Source organism: Protopterus annectens, chromosome 1.part0 (genome assembly GCF_019279795.1).
Source record: "Protopterus annectens isolate FY-2018-M chromosome 1.part0, PAN1.0, whole genome shotgun sequence".
In the NCBI taxonomy this organism is placed as follows: domain Eukaryota; kingdom Metazoa; phylum Chordata; order Ceratodontiformes; family Protopteridae; genus Protopterus; species Protopterus annectens.
In genome coordinates this window covers 637,210,389-637,229,359 of record NC_056725.1, presented here as the reverse complement: position 1 = coordinate 637,229,359, position 18,971 = coordinate 637,210,389, and the positions used below count along the sequence as shown (strand labels likewise).

The window sequence follows — 18,971 nt, the reverse complement described above, 5'->3', positions numbered from 1 at the left end:
CTGAAAACTTCCTTCTCTCTTTGTGCAGCTCCTCTATAACTCTGGCATTCTCCTATGGCCAACACTTGGTAACCTGTGCCTGGCTTAAGGGGCATGAATGCCACTGTGACTGACAGTTTTTCAACCAACTTGAGCTGAGATTTATCAGTAGGGAACACAGTGACAAGGATATAATATTCTAATCTTACAGAATGCATACATTACGTTCTGAGGCTATTTCTGCATAGGTCGGAGCATCTATACACTAGGAGAGGGGAAAGGAGACTGCACCCGCTCTTCAGCCCTATGATGTGGTGAGTACTTAAGGCACTCGCTGCATAACAAGACTGACTCCTTTGTGACTGACCATCAGAACTGTGAGCAAAACGGAGTAAAATCACTAAACTGCAAGCAACATTCACAGCCTGTATGGCACAGATGGATAAAGCCATTACTACACCCCACACAAGGGTGTTTGACTAGTGCACAGGTGCTGGTGGGTTCACAGAGGCAGATGACAGTGGGCTGCTGATGCTGGCTCGCCATCCTGGAGTAATGAGAGGCAGCCTAATGGCTAGCTACAATATGTGGCATACAGTCCTTTCATCTTACTTCACAGGAGAGAAATGATGATCAGCTTTCCTGAAGGACTGAGTTTTGTCTAGGTAGTTTCTGAGCTGTCTGTGGAGACAGAGAGTATTAAGAATTTTTTTTCTCCTTGTTTTTGGGGTCATGAAAAAAGTAAGGGAGATTAATAGACTTATGAGACCATTTTAGGCATAAAGGATTAGTTCTCAAAGAAACCTTGTTTTTATGGTTGACTCACAGTAAGAGTTTGTAACTCAGATACTCTTCTAGCAGAACGCAGTACAATCAGTAAAACACTCTTCCATGTTGTTGTTGTTGTTGTTGTCTTTCGGCTTTTCCCAGTTAGGGCTCGCCACAGCAGAACTCCGGTTCGCTAATGATTAGCGGTAGATTTTGATGAACGCCGAGGTGCCAGCTCGAGGTTCAACCTTCAACGAAGGCACGCCCATTTACGCATGTCTTTCAAACGCCCACCCAACTGCGAGGAGGACATGCAGACTCCACACAGAAGGCATTCCCTGCACTCCAGTCGAGAATCGAACGGGAGAACTTGTTGTGAGGCAACAATGCTACCGCTGCACAACCGCAGATAGGGACAAAACACTCTTCTATATTAAGAACCTCAAATCAGTCTGATGAGCTGGTCAAATGGTAAAAGAATAAGGTTGGTTTTCAAGCACAAACTTAAAATCCCAAGGAGAAGCCACCTATTTCCTAGGTGGATTTATATGTAAAACCCCTTTGAAAAACTGTTTGACTTGAGAACAAGCAGAAAGGGGGGACTGAAGGGCAAACAAGCAGATATGGTCAAAAAATGCATCTTGACAGAGGAATAAGAAAAGCCAGAGGACAACTTACACAAATAATAAACTAGTGGCAGTTGGGCCTTAAAAGGATATTGATCCTTGGAATGCCACCAACTAGAAAATCTTTTCTACTTACACATATATGATTTCCTAGTAGCAGGTTTTCTATCTACTTTTGATGCTTGTTGCATGTCCTCAGAAAACAAGGTGCCCAAAATGTATCAAAATTCTATCATACAGCCAGTCAACCTAAGAGTTTTCAGTTTGGGGTGTATCAAACAATCCCTGTCTTGTGCGAGTAAATCCAGTCTATGGGGAAGCCTGTGGTAGCTGCCCTTTGTCAGTTTCAAAAGAAGGAAGAAACACTGCTGCCTAGATCAAAAGGGAGTCACCAGTATAATTTTTTTAAAGAGTTCTTCTGGATCATTAGAACTCTGGATATCCATGGAAAAGGTGAAAAACAGAGAAATATAACCTTCCATCTGAACAAAAAGGCATTGGTCCTCCAGGCCTCCCTGCAAGGAATCCTAGAGTAGAATTTCTTTAGTTATCTGTTTGACCATGGCATCTGGGAACCTCCCCTTCTCTTTTCAATAAGCACTGTGGGATCTTTTACATTCTCCTGACGTACCACCAACTCAAGCAGATGGAACCTTGATTTAATGTCTCAGCTGAACAATGACACACTGAGGAGTGCAACATCCCCCCTCCTTATGTTGCACTGCAGTATCCATCTACCTAGTGTGGAAAAAAAAAACCACTAGCGAGCTCCCTACCTGTTATGCCACCGCCACTGCTGTGATTTCCCTGATCCATTTGTTCTCCATGATGGCCAGCCATGAGGACAGTTGGATAACTGTTGCTGAACCCCTGCTGGTGTAGACAACCTCTACCTCTTAAGCAGTGATTAGAAGAGAAGAGAAGCTCCCCACTCTATTCTTCAGAGCTGAGTCAGTGGTACCAGTGGACTCATGCCTAGTAGGAGAGGCTGATCTGGCTGGAGTGGTCAACAAGGAAGGTCCCAATCAAAGTGAAGAAGAAACAAACACCATAAGTACATTCTCTGGAGAGAGTTTCTCTGCAATAAATGTGTCACAGTTGTCCACTGTTCTGTTTTCTGGATGACCCCACTTGTCCTTGTCCAGTAATTTGTCAATTTATTTTGATTTCAGAATATCTGTTTAAAAAAATGACTAATTTATTTTCCCTGTCTAAAAAGGTACATAAACTGAATTTTTTTTTACTGAAATTGTTATAGTAGACACACTCTGCCTCAAAATGCCCTAAACCAAGACACACAATATACATCCTGAATGGGGAGTGATTTTATACCCATACTGCCTGCACTTTTTAAATCAAGACCCTTACCCATTCTAAGATAGGCTAGCTGTTACAGACTTAAGTCATAAATGGATTTCTACAAAACCAACAATCCAATTTCAATCCAAATAACATTAAACATGTTCCCCTAACAATGACCATTTAAGGTAGAAAATATGCAATTTTTTTTTTTCCACATGGAATGGGGAAGGTATAACAAGGAAAGTTAAAGAGAAAAATTTAAAGCTGAAATAAACTAGAGATCAAAATGATTATCTTATTTGTATAAGCAACATAGAAAAACACCTCTAAAAGCTCCAGTGAAGTCAAATATGTTGAAGCACAAAATAACAGTGATGAGATCTAGTGTCTCACACAGGAGAAAGCACTTATGGGTCAGGGGAGGAGACTGAGCTAACAAAGAGTATTTTGTCATGAGAAAGGTGCCAAACTGACCAGTCTTCTAGTTCCAGCATCTGGACAGGAGTACACTAAATCTTTTGTATTCCTTCAAGTTTACTCTGGAAAGTTGTCATATCAGGAGATCAGAGACTATGGCTGCATTCAGTTTTTGATTTTATTAATCTAATATAGATTGTTTTAATCACTTTTTTCTTCCTAGAGGTTATAAATCTAGACTTGTGATGTTGTCATTTTTCACCTTATCCTCATTGATGGGTTTGAATCTGATCCTCAGATCAGACTCAGCCATTACCAAAGCTCGTGGCCACAGACTTTGCTCTTGGGCACCTCCCCTTTACCCAGAATGCACCTCCCACATAACCTCAGATCTCATTTTCCACTTCACAAAGAACGCTGGTCACTGCTTGCTCTTGGGTTAGACAAGTGTTATTTACTTCTTTTTTTTCTATCATTAAAACTTCCTACCTTGATAAATCCTCTCTCTAATGTTTTTCTCTCATTATCTTTATCTCAGCTGTATTTCTACCTTTTTGGGTAATCTTCCCTACCATAGCTGTAGGCTCCTTCCCTCCCCTTTTTAGCGATCGCTAAATCTTTCACCACCACTGCTGGTAGTTGCCTTACCCTCTTCTTGTTCTTGTAAAAAAGATAGGCTATTCTTTCTAATTTTCTCCCTATCGTGTGAGTGTGAGTGTGTGTGTGTGTGTGTGTGTGTGTGTGTGTGTGTGTGTGTGTGTGTGTGTGTGTGTGTGTGTGTGTGTTCTGCATGTGTGTGACCTATATTGGTCTGTGCTACCATGGCCGACAAACCAGACAGGCCATTAGGTTTCAAAAAATGTGAGAAATGTGGAAAGAAAACGCATCTTAGTGATTCTCACACTGTGCTTGTGTATGTACTGCTTGGGGGCATTACACCACCAAGAAGATTGTAGTATATGCCATGGTTTCAACCAAAGGGCTTTCATTGACAGTAAAAATAAATTAATGTTGAAAGATCTACTTCCCTTTTCTGACGCCATTGCTGGTTTGGACTTTGTCTTCCACTCAATCCAGACCTCAAAAATGACCTTCTTCCACTTCAAGAGATTACTCAGAGCCATCAGTAAAGACAACTAAACTACCATATCTAACAGAACCCTCAGATCCAAGTACTTCAAAGGCTGGATTAGACAGATCCTCGGAACGGTCAGCTCTTTCAGCTCCAACAAGACAGGATCGGACTGATAGTCTGACATTGGTTAAAGTTATCTCCACATCCAAATCTAGACCTAGCTCTCCGACCTTATCTTCTCGGTCCACCAGACATCTCTCTGATGGTGATGTGGACAGACTGGTTCAAAGGCTTCTAAGCACTATGGTGCAGGCCAAGCTTTTGTCTGATCCGACCCCTTGGGCTTTGGATCCAACCAAATCATCCTCCCTGATTCCTGTTCCTCCTCCAACTACCTTCCAAGCTTTGGAGTCAAGAGATTCAAACGTTCAGATCCATCTGACATCTGATCAGAGGATTTCTCCTTTAGATCAGACGTTTGCCTTGAGTTCCTCTATTCTGTTGGAGTCAGAGGACTCTCTGAGCCATTTCACACCAGTTGAGTCTAGGGATCGGGTATCAACTCCGGGGTTTTTCAATCAGTCCCTTGTCCTCGGGGCTTCAGCTCAGGTGAGTTTGGCTCTGGCTTCATACTCAGCCATTCTGTCTTCTGAGGCCAAGAGGATGACAGCTTTGACTATTTGCTTGTTGGATCGGGAGGCCCATTCAGTTTGGCAGCAGACTGCTTTTGGAGCTCTAAGGGGGGGGGGCTACGGCTTCTCCAGCCTCTCAGACTGGGTCTTCCTCGGATCTCCAGACCACCTTTGTCAACCAGAGTGTCTTCCTTCTGGGCCAGCTCTTCCACAGGGATATCGAGAACCTGGGCTTCCGGATACCAGAGTTGGTACCCCCACCTCTTCTGAAACCTCCCCAGAGTATCCCAACGAAGAGGTCCTTAGGAAGAGGATCTGCAAGAGTAAGCATTTAGACTTGCATAAGGAGTCCGTAATGTCTGATACTGACCTTGAAGAAGAAGAGGAATCACCTTGGTCATCTCCTGAAGATGTATCCTTTGGGGACATCCTCAAATTCTTAAAGTAGAGAGGTGGTTGGCAGTCCAGCAATCCTTCGGAGGAGTCAGTATACCTGAAGGCCTTTGGTTTTTGACCTTCCCCCACTTGGGTGACTCCATCTTTGGATGAACTTCTTGAATTAATTTCTAAAAAGATGTGGGGGACCACAAATTCTCTTGAGCATACCCCTTTGGAGACCAAATAAATCCATTATGTCCCCTATAGACAAAAGGTTTTGGACCAAGGGAGTTGTGGTAGATGTGGTGGCAGCAACTAAAAAGGAGCTCTCAGAGATTAGTTCCACTATCCAGCCTCCTAATAGAAATTCTAGGACAATGGATAGATGTGGAAAGCGTGTCTTTTCACCAGCAACCTTCGCTCTATGGTCCCGGAATTACTTGGCTCATTTCACTGGGTTACAGAGGGATCTGGTCAAAGAACTTTCAGATTCTCATGAAGGAGCAGTAGCTGAGGGGTCATGGGATAAAGGTTCTTCCCAGCTCACCACCCTATATTCTATCGGTAATGTTTCCATGAGTCTCATCTCCTATGCAGTGGACAGAATGTGCAGGGCAGTGGGTTCAGGCATATCCATTAGTAGGCAGACCTGGATGCGTCTTTGCAGAGCCCTTTACGTCTTCCTTCGTGAATGCCCCTTTTGATGGCTCATCCCTTTTTGGGCCTAAAGTGAAAGAGACGCTGACCAGGTGTGAACAGGAAGGTAAGACCCTGTCTGCTGTGGGCATATGTTTTTCCATTCCTCAAAGACCCTACTTTAAAGGTCAAAGGGGCAGCAGGAAGATGTAGTTCAGAAATCAGAGGATTCTTTCCAGGACACACGTGGTGAGAGCTCCCCTAGAGGCAGAGGGGGGAACAATAATGGAAGACGCCACCCCTCACAGCAGAGGGGTCCGCAAAAACAGCGCTCCAGAGAAACATTCCTTTGTAAGCCCATTCAGCAATCCTGAATGGAGGCCCAAATGCTTTGCCTCAGAAGCAATCAGGGGACGACTGTCTCTGCACCTACAGGTCTAGCAAAAGATTATAAATGACAAGTGGGTGCAGAACATCATATCCAGGGACTATCTTATCCCCTTTTCCCAACCCCTTCCCACAATCAAGAAGATCCCAAACATTCCACCCAGTCAGCGAGAACAGGCAGCCATTCAAGTACAAAAGCTGCTCAACAAAAGAGTCATCCACGAAGTCCCACCAGACCAGACAGAATCCGGAACTTACTCAAGGTTCTTTTTAGTTCCAAAAAAGACAGGGGACTGCAGACCTATTCTGGATCTCAGCAGACTCAACAATTCAGGAAAAAGACAAAGTTTCAGATGGTCATGGTTTAGTCCATTCTTCCTTTCCTGGAAAAAAAAGACAATTGGATGTGTTCTATAGACCTTCAGAAAGCGTACTATCACAAAAAATAGACAGACAGCCCAGAAGGCACTTGTGCTTCCAGCTGGAAGCCAGTCACTATAAGTTTTGAGCTCTGTCCTTTAGACTCACTACAGCCCCCTGAGTGTTTACCAAATGCATGGCAGTACTAACAGCTCACATGAAACAACAAGGATTCCTTCTGTTTCCATATCTAAACTACTGACTCATTACAGCCCCAACCAGGCATCTTCTTATTCGGGCAAGAGACTATGTTCTGCAGTCTGTGCACTCTTAGGTATCACTGTAAATCTCGAAAAGTATTCTCTAGAACCCACACAGAACTATGAGTTCATAGGTACAGTTCTGGAAACAAATCAGATGATAGCCAAGCTGCCTCTCTCAAGAGTTATGACAATCAGGTCTCAAGTCAGGGTATTACTTCACAGAAACCCGATACTGGCTCACCTGATTTTGCAGACACTCTGTTCAATGGCCGCAGCAATTGTTCTAGTTCCTTTACCGCGTTACCACAAGAGAATACTCCAGTGGCTCCTATCAGTACAATGGTCCTTCCTACAGATTCCTATGTCCTTTAAGATTTCTCTTACCAGCCTTTGCAAACAGGACCTTCTCTGGTGGTTTCAGTCAGATCAGGTCCCTCAGGGTCAGACGTTTGTTCCTCCACAGCCCAAAGCCACTGTGACAATGGATCCTTCCCTGATGGGGGGGGGGTTGTTCCTCCACAGCCCAAAGCCGCTGTGACCATGGGTGCTTCCCTGATGAGGGAGGGGTATTACCTGGGAAAAACAGTCCAAGGCACCTGGTCCCCCATCGAGGCCAACCTGCATATGAATTTTCTAGACATGAGAGTGGTGCTTCTGGCATTGCAAGCATTTCAGGACTCTCTCCCTCAAGGGACTATCGCAGTTCAGTTGGGACAATATATCGGTTTTCTGGTACAGCAACAAACAAGGGGGAGCCAGATCTTACCTCCCTATGTCGAGAAGCCCCCAAGGTTTGGCAAAGGGCAATTCTATCCAACTGTTTTCTGATAGCAATGCACATCCTGGGGAAGTCTAACATGATAGCAGACAAGCTGAGCAGGACTATTCTAATGCCTCACAAGTAGCCCCTCAATCAAAAAGTTGTGGAGATGATTTTCTGTGGATGGGGCCAGTCTTGCTGTAACCTTTTCACCTCCCCAATGAACAACAAATGCAGGAACTATTTTGCCCTGATTTCCCCTCCGAGGGAGTCCCAGAGGGATGCGCTCCACCACGATTGGCCCTTGGGTCTTCTATATGCCTTTCCCCCAACCCTGTGTATTCCAGCCTTCTTACAGAAAGCAAATCAACTGATGAGGACAATAATTTTAATTGCACCCTACTGGCCTGAACAGCTTTGGTTCCCCTTCCTATGACTCTTCTCCTGGACGAACCTTGGATTCTGGACCCAGTTGCAGATCTCCTGTCATACCCGACAAGAGCAGTTCATACGAATTTACACAATCTCAAGTAGACAGCCTGGCTGCTCAAGCTCCAGTCTTAGCCAAGCAACCCCTTCTCTCATCCCCTGTCAAGCACATTATTCTTTCATCTCACAAACCCTCCGCCCATAAAATGTATCAGAGTAAATGGAAATGTTTCACTTCCTGGACGAGAAATTTTGGCATAGATCCCTTCTCCGCTCCTATGCATACTGTTTTTGGATTTCTTAGCATAGTTTTTAATGAAGGCACCGCTGCAGCTACAGTTAAGGTACAACTAGCAGCCATATCAAAATTCCATTCAGGTGAAAATGGACATTCTTTGATTTCTCACAAATTCTGCAGAGTCTTTTTGAAAGGAACAATACTTTTAAAGTCCCCATACAATGACGCATCACCACAATGGAACTTAAATTTAATTTTAAGACATATTATTTCTCCCCTGTTTGAGCCAGCTGCACACTGTGACCTGAAATTTCTGTCATGGAAGACCCTTCTCCTAGTGGCAATCACATCCACTAGAAGGGTTTCTGAACTATACGGCTTATCATCTTAATCAACTTATTTGATTTTTCATAAGGATAGAGTATCTATCCCTCCATACTAATCCTTCCTTTTTAGTGGTTTCAGAAAATACCTTGAATCACTCTACTGAATTTCCAGTTTTCTTTCCCAATTTTCAGAATAAAAGGGAGTATGCTTTACATCTGCTAGATGTTCAGAGAGAGTTATATTTCTATCTTCATAGGACAAAGGATTTTAGAAAAACTGATTAACTGTTTGTAGCCTTTTCGGATACTAGAAAAGGTCTTCCTGTGTCCAAGGTGACTTCAGCCAAATGGCTCTCTCAGTGTATTTCATATATTTGCCATTCACAGGATAAGCAATTACCCAGACCCACTAAGGCTCATTCTAATACAGAGATGGCTACTTTTTCCGCCTTCCAATCCAGGGTTTCACTGGACAATATTTGTGAGGCAGCCACATGGACCAGTCATCATACCTTTATTACTCATTACAAATTGGATTTGGTTTCCAGGGGAAGAGGTGCATTTAGATCTATGTTTCTAAGGAATACTCTCTCTTGGGCCACCCAAGGTTCAGGATGCTAGGGACTCTGTCCCATCAGTGAGGATAAGGTGAAAATTGACATCATCACATAAAGAAGTTATGTACTTACCATAATGTTCCATGTGTGTTGTCCATTTTCAACTTCTCCTCACAACTCACCCACACACCCCCTGCTGAGGCTTCTGATGGACCGAGAGGCCCTAAATTATACATTCCGTTTTTTATTCAATATAACCTTGCAGTAGCTTCAACTCTTTCTGAGGTATATGTTTTCTTTCATTGCTCTGGAAGTCCTGTTTTCATTTTCAATTTCCTTATGACATATATATATATATATATATATATATATATATATATATATATATATATATATATATACACACACAGACATAGATATACATATATATATATATATATATATATATATATATATATATATATATAGTCAGCAAAATGATCTAAGGTAATGCAGGGGTGCATTCTGGGTAAAGGGGAGGTGCCCAAGAGCAAAGTTTGTGGCCACAAGCTTTGGTAATGGCTGAGTCGGATCCGAGGAGCGGATCCGAACCCATCAGTGAGAAGAAAATGGACAACACACATGGAATGTTATGGTAAGTACATAACTTATCTAGGAAGTTTACTACATTCTTTGAAATTATTGCCAGTATGGATCTTACAAACTGTCAACCAGTGTAATGTCTAAATTTCTGTGTCAAACTTCTAAATCATGAAAAATGTTAAGTGAATCTTTATCTGCACTTTTTTCAAATAATACAGCATTTAAACTGATTTATTTGTGCATTGAATACTATCTAGCTGGAAGTTGCGGCTCTGTTTTTTCAGTTAGTTCCCCACCCACCCTCCTTGCTTTTGTATTGGTGTTAATCTTGGTGGCTTTGAAAATGCCCACCCCTCTTGTAAATTTGCATTTGGATACTCCTCCTGGGTCCATCTCATTTGCTCACTCAAAAAAAAAAAAAAAAAAAAAAAAAAATTGCACTTTTTTCATCTGCTTTTACTGTATTTGTGTTTCTTCCTACTTTATTACTTTATTTTGCTTTTGCGTCATCTTAAAAGTACTCAATTGTATTTATTATGCTTGGTGTAACTATCATTCTAAGCCTTTTGGTTTAATCACTTGGGCTTCAGACCAGTTGTTTTACATTAAGAAGGTTTGTGGTCTGCACTGTTCTGGCAGGTCAGGTAGCTTACATCCTTCTAAGTTGGGAACTGCTGATTGAAGGCTCAGTGTCTGTTATTCTAAAAGTGTATTAGTTCTGGTTTAAGCACTTGGGCTTCAGGCCAGTTATTTTACATTAAGAAGGTTCATGGTCTGCACTCTTTTGGGAGGAGAGGCTGGACTCTGCACTTCTGAGCTGGGAATTTCTGGTTAAAGGCTTATAGTACTTGCGTATTTGAACTGTTTCTTACTGAAATTGGTGCACCTTGTTTGCCGTAGCAGAGACTAGATCCAGGCCTGCTGAATCTAGCTTTGTTTGCATAACTTGAGCAATAATCCAGGCCTTCTTTTTTGGAGAAGATTCCCCTGCAACCCAGTGGCAGGAGTATGCAGTTAGAACTTGTCTGATTGAAGACTACAGGAACAGGGCTCAGTTTTGAGAGTTATTTTACTTGTTAATTGGGTAATTTGTTTAAAAGCTTTTTCTGATTGCTTGTAGTCAACTAAAGCTGTTTTAAGTGTATTTTTTACCGTTTGTAGTCATTTAAAGCTGTTTTAAGTGTAATTTTTACTGTTTTTGCCTTATCTTTTAAAAAAAAAAATGTCCTCGTTTCCCACCTTTCTAAGCTAGTATAGTCCAGTTTTCAGGCTAGTGCTGAATTCAGGGCTGTGTTACAATTTTCTGAGTTGCCCATACCTTACTTGGATAGAGGAAGGTTTCTCTGTTCACCTGTGAGAGAGGGAGCTTTGAGCAGCCATCTGTCCCTGGAGGAGTGGTTCCAGCCCAGAAGTTAGTAGTTTATAGGCCATTTTGGGCATTTGCACGGTTTTGCACGTCCGGGCAGTGCCGGTTAGCTAGGGCTAAATTTATCCCGGCTCCACCAAGTCTCCTCTTCAGTTTTCCCTTGAAAGTAGTCTAACTCTCAACCTAAGCACTTAAAAAGCATCCTACAGCCCAGCACTTGCTCAGACCTAATAGCAAGCACTAATATACCCCGACACTTGATTGCCCAGCAGGGCAAGGCTCATTATTCACCCCTCACCAACCAAGAGACTAAGCAGCTCACCCTACTATTCAAGCATGACCAAAGGGCAATTTCAAGTATACTCTCCAGTCCAGCTGGTGAACCTTGGTATGCTGAGGCAATGTTACAACCACCTCATGTACACAGACAACCCTCTCCTCCAACCACAAAACATTAACATATGCGAGAGATGCAATTATATAGCTAAACTGGAGGCTAAGCTCTCTCCACCCAAGACTGGAACAGGCAGTCATGAGGAGAAGGTTAACACTTGCACCACATCTCCAGCCTCACAGAGACATACTAAACCAGCACTGGCAAAAAATACACATAAATACACAAAATCATACTCAGAGGCTCTAAATAAAACCTGCAAAAGCATCACAGACCTCCAAAGCAGACACCCAAAAAACCTGCACCTCCCATCACAAACCAGACAACACATAAAACACAAAATCAGTGTGCCGCACAATCACAGCCCTTAAGGCGAAATAACATATCTAACACACTAGTAATAGGCAACTCTATAGTCAGGCACACTGACGTTCCACTCACTAGGCTGGACAAGGAGAAGGTTACTGTTAACTGCCTGCCGGGAGCCAGAATCTGCCACATAATACAAGCACTCAGGTCACTCCAGAGCAAGTACAAATATGACTCTGTCATTGTTCATGTTGGTGTGAATGACCTGAGATGTATCTCCCTGGCCTACATGAAAAGAGACATGGAAGAGCTCTCTGATCATGTAGCCCAGGCGGGTATGACCCTGACCCTGAGTAGCATCTTGCCCTCACCAAGAATGATGCCACAGTATAAAGAAAAAATGATCAATTTCAACAACTTGCTAAGCTTCTGGTGTCATTCAAAGGGGATCTAGTGTCTGTCAGCCTGGAACGAAATGCTCGACAAGCCTCGTTGCTTCACAAAAGATGGCTTGCACCTGTCACCCCTAGGCTTTCGAATACTGGCCAAGGCTCTTGCTGCCCCCATGGTGCCTTTTTTAGGCAAGACTCAAAAGTCAAACCCACCTCTGTATACAGCACAAATAAAAAAATGAGGGTTATGCTACTCAATGCCAGGAGTTTAAATCTCAAAATGCATGTGCTTGAAGCACTCCTCAGTATGGAGAATGTCGACATCTGTGCAGTAACCGAAACCTCGTTCAAGGCTCCACAGAGCACCCCAGCACTACCGGGCTACAACTCATACCACACATTTTGGCCACAGAACATGGACCGAAACACAAAAGGAGGGGGTGTAACCATATTCATCAAGGATACCTACACCTCCAAGTTAGTGTCGCAGCAAGATAACTCAGAGATCATCTATGTGCAACTAACATCAGGCAAATCTGCAATGCAAATTGTGGCCTGCTACAGATCACCCTCCGTGACCCAGAACCACCACTCTGCCTTTCTGGAGACACTGGAAAACATGAAGGTCCTACCAAACACCCTGACATTGGGCAATTTCAATTACCCTACCATTAACTGGGAAAACTACTCAAGTACAAACTCCCAGGTCCAGTGCTTCCTGGAATTTATCAACTCAAATGCCCTGGATCAGTTGGTAAACTCCCCTACCAGAGGTAAAAACATATTGGACCTGGTCATCACCAACATGGGCGACAGGTGTTCCACACCGGAAGTCAACCCGTCACTGGTTAGATCAGACCATAAACTAATCACTCTGGATGTCCACACCACACCATCACCTCCAACCAAGGAAACCACAGTGAAAAACCTTTCTATAGCAAACTTCACCTTACTTAAGACAGAGGTGGTAAGTTTCACAGCCCCCACGCTAAAGGATAACAGTGTCCAAGATGCAGGAACCTTTATAAATGCACTGTATGAGCACCTACAAGGATGCATGGATCATCCCATCCCTAGCAAAACCAAGACGCACTCCCCTAAGAGAAGGAAACCAGTCTGGTGGACCCCTGCCATAACAGGCTATACAATAGGAGGAGGAAACTAGTTCAGAAAAAAAGCAAATCCCAAGAAGGAAAGACATCCCTGATCAGTATCAATAAGAAACTAAGGTCCCTCATAAAATCCTCCAAGGCTAACTTCGAAAGAAAAATAGCCAAGGATTTGAAAGATAACCATAGAGCCTTCTTTAGCTATGTCAAGAATCTAAGTGGCAACTCACAGATATGCTCTGAGCTAGTGCAAAATAGCACAAAATGTACTGATCCCACTGATATGGCCAATATCCTGGCAGATAGATTCAGTGCAAACTTCACCCCCCTATCACCCCCAAAAGGGCCCACAACAACACCGGAAAAGTGTAGTGTCCTGGAAATCACAAACGCACAGGTGAAAACAGCCCTTTCAAAAGCCAAAAGCACAGCATCACTGGGGCCAGATGGTGTCCCAGGCTACGTCATGCATGAACTACAGAACGAACTAACCCCCCACCTAAACACACTGTTCAACCTCAGCCTCTTCATAGGCTACGTGCCCATAGAATGGTGCACAGCAACGATTATTCCGCTCCACAAAGGAGGGGCCACAACTGACTCTGGTAACTATCGCCCCATAAGCCTGACTAGCCTGGTCTGCAAGGCTATGGAGCGCATCACCGTGGAACTCATTAACAAAGACATTGGGACCTCCAAACACTCGACCCGACCCAGTTCGGCTTTGTTAAGGGCAGATCATGCCTACTAAACCTGGTTGACTTCTTCGAGACAGTCACCAAGGCCATAGATGAGGGGAAGGTAGTTCACACAGCCTTCCCTGACCTCGCCAAGGCTTTTGACACCATCCCCCACTCGGGAATTGTAGAAAAACTCACCAGCCTGAACATAAACCCCTATGTCACGAGACGGGTTGCCAAGTGGCTTACAGACAGAACTCACACGGTAAGAATAGCGGGTTCCAGGTCTGACTCTAAACCAGTCACAAGTGGTGTCCCACAAGGCTCGGTCCTGGGACCCCTACTGTTCGGCATATACTTCTCAGAAGTACAGGCAAACATAGGAGGACTATGGCTAACCAAGTTCGCAGATGACTGCAAACTGGGAGCCATAACTGACTCTCCAGCTGACATGGAAATTCTCCAAAAGGGCCTTAATGAGACGGACACCTGGTGTCAAAGTCATGGTCTCAAGCTAAATGCCAAAAAATGCACTGTCATCCCATTTGGGAAAAACAAAACACCCATGAATTACCACATAGGTGGCAGCCCCCTTAATACAGAAGAGGTAATAAGAGATCTGGGGACCCATTTAGATAGTAATCTCTCCTCTGACAATCATATTGCCAAAGTAGTTAGGAAATCCTTCTATGTAACCCATCTAATTACTTAAGGGTTCACATCTAGAAATAAAGAGGTTATAGTGCCCCTCTACTCATCACTCATCAGACCCATCATAGAGTACAATGCCCCATTTGGGATGTACCTCACAAGACACTTCCAACAGCTGGAAAGGCCACACAAGTACTTCACCAAGAGGATTACTGGCCTCAAACATATGTCCTATGCAGCCCGACTGGAAAAACTCCAGCTGTACTCAGTCGCATATCGCTTACTCAGAGGTGATCTCTGCCGGACTTACAAAGCCATGTCCAACTTAGAACTGATAGACATGCTCCACCTAAAGAAATCTAAGTCACTGCGAGCCACTCGCTCTAGTGAGCTAAACCTCACCACAACAATAAATAGAACATGCTGGAGAGATAGATTCCTATCACAGAGACTCCCCATGCTTTGGAACAAAATTCCTAACTACATTAGGCAGAGCCCCTCACTAACACTCTTCAAGAGAAACCTTGACAAGTGGATGGGTAACAGAAAATACACCATTGGGATCACTTCATTGGCTCTTCTTGACAGAGGCTCGGTTAATTAATCAATGGGGCGGCGAAAGCTGACACACTCTGGTTAGGCTTATAAATGCCATTGGGCAGATAGCCTAGTACCTACCTATGAACATATACCTACCAACATGTCAATGGGCAGATGAGGACTACTTTGTTTTAGTCTTATTATGCATCATATTCTGTTGTAAAAACTGGATCCTATCTGGTGTAGTGGGACATCCTGAGGGGCTCTTTTGTGTATGTGTTTCAACATTACCTTCATGCTATGCTCTCTAGATGGAATGGGATGTCACGCCATGGAAAACAGTGGGGCTTAGGTGGGATGTTACTGTACATCTTCTGGAGATTACTGTCTGAATCTACTCATGCTGCAAGATAGCCAGCCATACAGACAAGAGAAGGGACAATCAATTCCTGATTGCTTCTATGGAGGGACAGTCTAAGTCCTCAGGGATTCAAAATTTGTCTCTTTGCAGGAGGACTGGGTATCCCTAGTTATGCTGATTATTCTTCCTTTGGGTGGTATCCATTCTAGAAGTCCCTACTGCCTTGCTGGTTCCTTTCAGACCTTTGATTGCCTTGTTGCTCTTGGTCACACTGGCAACATAAAAGATCTGGGCACTTGCTTCCTACAGAAATGGCATCACGAAGTATGAAACTTCATGCTAACATCAATGACAGCCTTGCCATTCTTTTTCAGATTTTCCTTAAGCAGAGGACCAAATAAGGTGAAGCCTCCAAAAGGCATTAAGCAAGGACATCATGGAATCTTCAGCAAATTCAACTAGGTGCAGCCACGTGTGACAGAGAATAGTTATGCCAGTTCCTGCTCCACTATTTGAACTATCTGCAAAAACAATAGCAAACTGCATGATAAAGTTCAATACTTACGGTACAGTTGACACCTACGAGTGTAACTTGTTCTTCATCCAGTAATTATTCCACCAACTTGGGCACCTCATTAACAAGCTCTCAATGGAAGCACAACTTTGAGATGAGTAGTTTAGTGGTCTCAAAGTGCAAATGCATAAACCTGTTTTTTAAGTCTGCACATCAGACTAGACACTTTAACAGGGGGTGGTGAAAAGTGGATAGAAAGGTGCTGTAGAGGAGCTGACTCAATGACTATAGAAGCTATCACTGGAGTTTGCACCCAGCAAATGCATTCTTTGGGATGCCATTGGATCTTGTTCACCCTCCTCAATACAGGTGCTGCAATGTCCAGATATGATGTATCCCTGAAAACAAGTATACCAACTTGCTGACAGTAATAAACACCCACAAAGAAGATGAGAAGGACTTAAGGGCCTACATTAGAATACTTTTGTGGGGATACTGTGGAGTCTGAGGGCCCTTTGCCCCTTTGTCCCATCACTTTAAGAATCTCCCCCAGTTTAGCGTTGTCTTAGGGGATGGTGGGGAATTTGCACCATCTCTGTTGTTTGTGACTTGGGTAAGAGATTCCAACAAGGATTCCAGGTGCTTCATCTTGCCCCAATGTTTCTTACTTTTTCTTGGATGGGAGGACTCTATGGAGAATGGAGGAGCAGAACATGTTATAGATACTCATGCCTGATCCGACAAGTGGCCCTTGAACCCCCTGTCCTGCTGCTAAGAAGGCTGAATGACTGGAAAAGCAGACAAGAAAGAGATCAGAGAATAGTGGTCAACAATCTGTAAGACACTTAAGGTGGAACATGCTAAGCAGTCTGCAATGTTAATACAGAAATTGGTGCTGAAGCAACATCCATGGTTGATGGTGCTAACATCAAGTGCTCAAAGCTGAAGCCCATCAGTGCTAATACTGACAGCACCAGCATCAAGCTCAGCAACAACTGCTTAACTCCATGGACTGATACAAAGGAATCGACGCTCACAACCGGAGTTAAAGATCTTAAGCGCAAAGGTCAAAGCATCGGAGACATTACAAGCAACTAAAAATATCTGCACTCTGAATGTATTCTAAGGCCTGACTGACCCCCAGGTCAAAATCGTCCCTGACACTGACTGCAACAGTGCTGACACAGCAATAGCAACACTGAACTTGTAAGACCAAAGTTTGTGAACCCAAAGACAAGACTATAACAGACACTGATGTCCACACTTGCAGGGTGGTGAGTGGCCTCTTCAGACATGGTGCAGTAAAAGCCAGTAATGAGAACCTGGAAAACACAGCAAGAAGCACTCTAATCCTCCTTGGTACCAGTGGAACAGGGAAGTCCTAACTCCTGGTGCAGTTTCAAAAATGCACTCAACATCTTTTCATAGTTAAAATATGCAGTGACAGACTGATTACAAAATAATCTGAAAATGTAGCAGAAGACAGCCTGGAATAGTATAAGGAAGATAAAGTGTTCTGCAAGGTTAACCTTGGGGAGAGAAAATACAACTGTGTAAGTAACTTACCATAACAGTAGATGTTCAGACAAACCATTGTTGCATCAGCCTAAGCTATAGGGGATGTATACTGCCAGGGATCAGATTGGCTGGTGAGCTTCCAAAGGTTTAGAGCACCTTCCACTCATCCCAACCAATGTACGGACCAGAAGAACAGTACAAAGTCAGTGTCTAGGTGCAAAACCTTCAGAGCTTTCTTACTTCAGAAGAAGACGAGTAGAGCCCTGCCAGATAGAAACAGTAATAACAAAAATCCCACACCATGGCATAAAATAGCAAATATGAGAGGGAAGGATGGAAGGGTGCGTCTACTGCAACAGTAATCTATTGAAACTGCCACTGTCATGGTATGTTACTTAGACAGCTGTGCTATGTTCATCACTAGATCGCTATTGGAGTAGCCTTAACTATATGAGACAAATTCCAGAACTTAGAAAGAAAGGGAAGAGGAAGGATTACAATCCAGAAGTTCCTGGAGGACAGTCCTAGCAAAGCCTGCTCTACACCTAGAGAAGGTATCTAGTTTGTAGTGTTTGGTAAAGGTGAGTACAGATGACCAATTTGCTGCCTCTAGTACATTTCCAGAATCCACCCATTTCCAAAAAGCTACAGAAGTGATTACAGTCCTGGTAGAGTGGGTCATGGCTTTGTCTGAAGTGTCTTGTACTGGTGAGAATAACAAAAAGCGTACGGACTACCATTTAGAAATTGCCTGTTTTGACACTGATGGCCCTTTTTTCTTACCTTCATTGGAAATAGTTGATTAGAAATCCTGCAGGTTACTGTCCTGTCAATGTAATTTCTAAGTTACCTGCAAACACCCAAAGTATGTACAATTCTTTCTCCCTTATTTTTATGTTCTGGGAAGAAAAAAGGGAGATGAATTGCCAGGCTCAAAGTATACTCTGAAACAACCTTAGGTGTAGAGTTTGTTCTCAAAGGTACCCTGTCTTTACAAAAAATAAGATAGGAATGACTCACCATAAGAGACTGTAACTTAGACACCTTTTTTTGCAGAAGTCAGAGCAATATGTAATACTGTTTTCCAAGACAAGAACTTCAAGCAAGCCTTAAGAGTAGGTTCAAAAATAAATAGTATATATTTTTTTACAACAAAATTAAGATCCCAAGAGTAGGCACCCGCCCTCTAGGTGGCTGAATATGTAAAACCTCTTTAAAAAAATGTTCTACTTGAGGAGGAGTGGAAAGGAGGTTTCTAATGGCAGACAAGCAAAGATGATAAAAGAGCAAGAAATGCCAAGTAATAACTCACAAAACATTATGCAGAACCAAATAAGCCACAGCCTTAAATGGATCCTGTCTCTTCACTTGGGCACCACCAAAGATATGTCCCACTCAACCATATATGATTTTCCAGAAGCA

The 18,971-nt window shown here is 43.3% G+C and overlaps 1 protein-coding gene across 1 annotated transcript in view; it reads right to left on the bottom strand.

The window, feature by feature from the left end:
• The window catches only part of LOC122792991 (guanylate-binding protein 1-like), a 571,076-nt gene that overhangs the window by 337,217 nt on the left and 214,888 nt on the right, over positions 1-18,971 (bottom strand). The gene's annotated exons all lie outside the window — the stretch shown is intronic.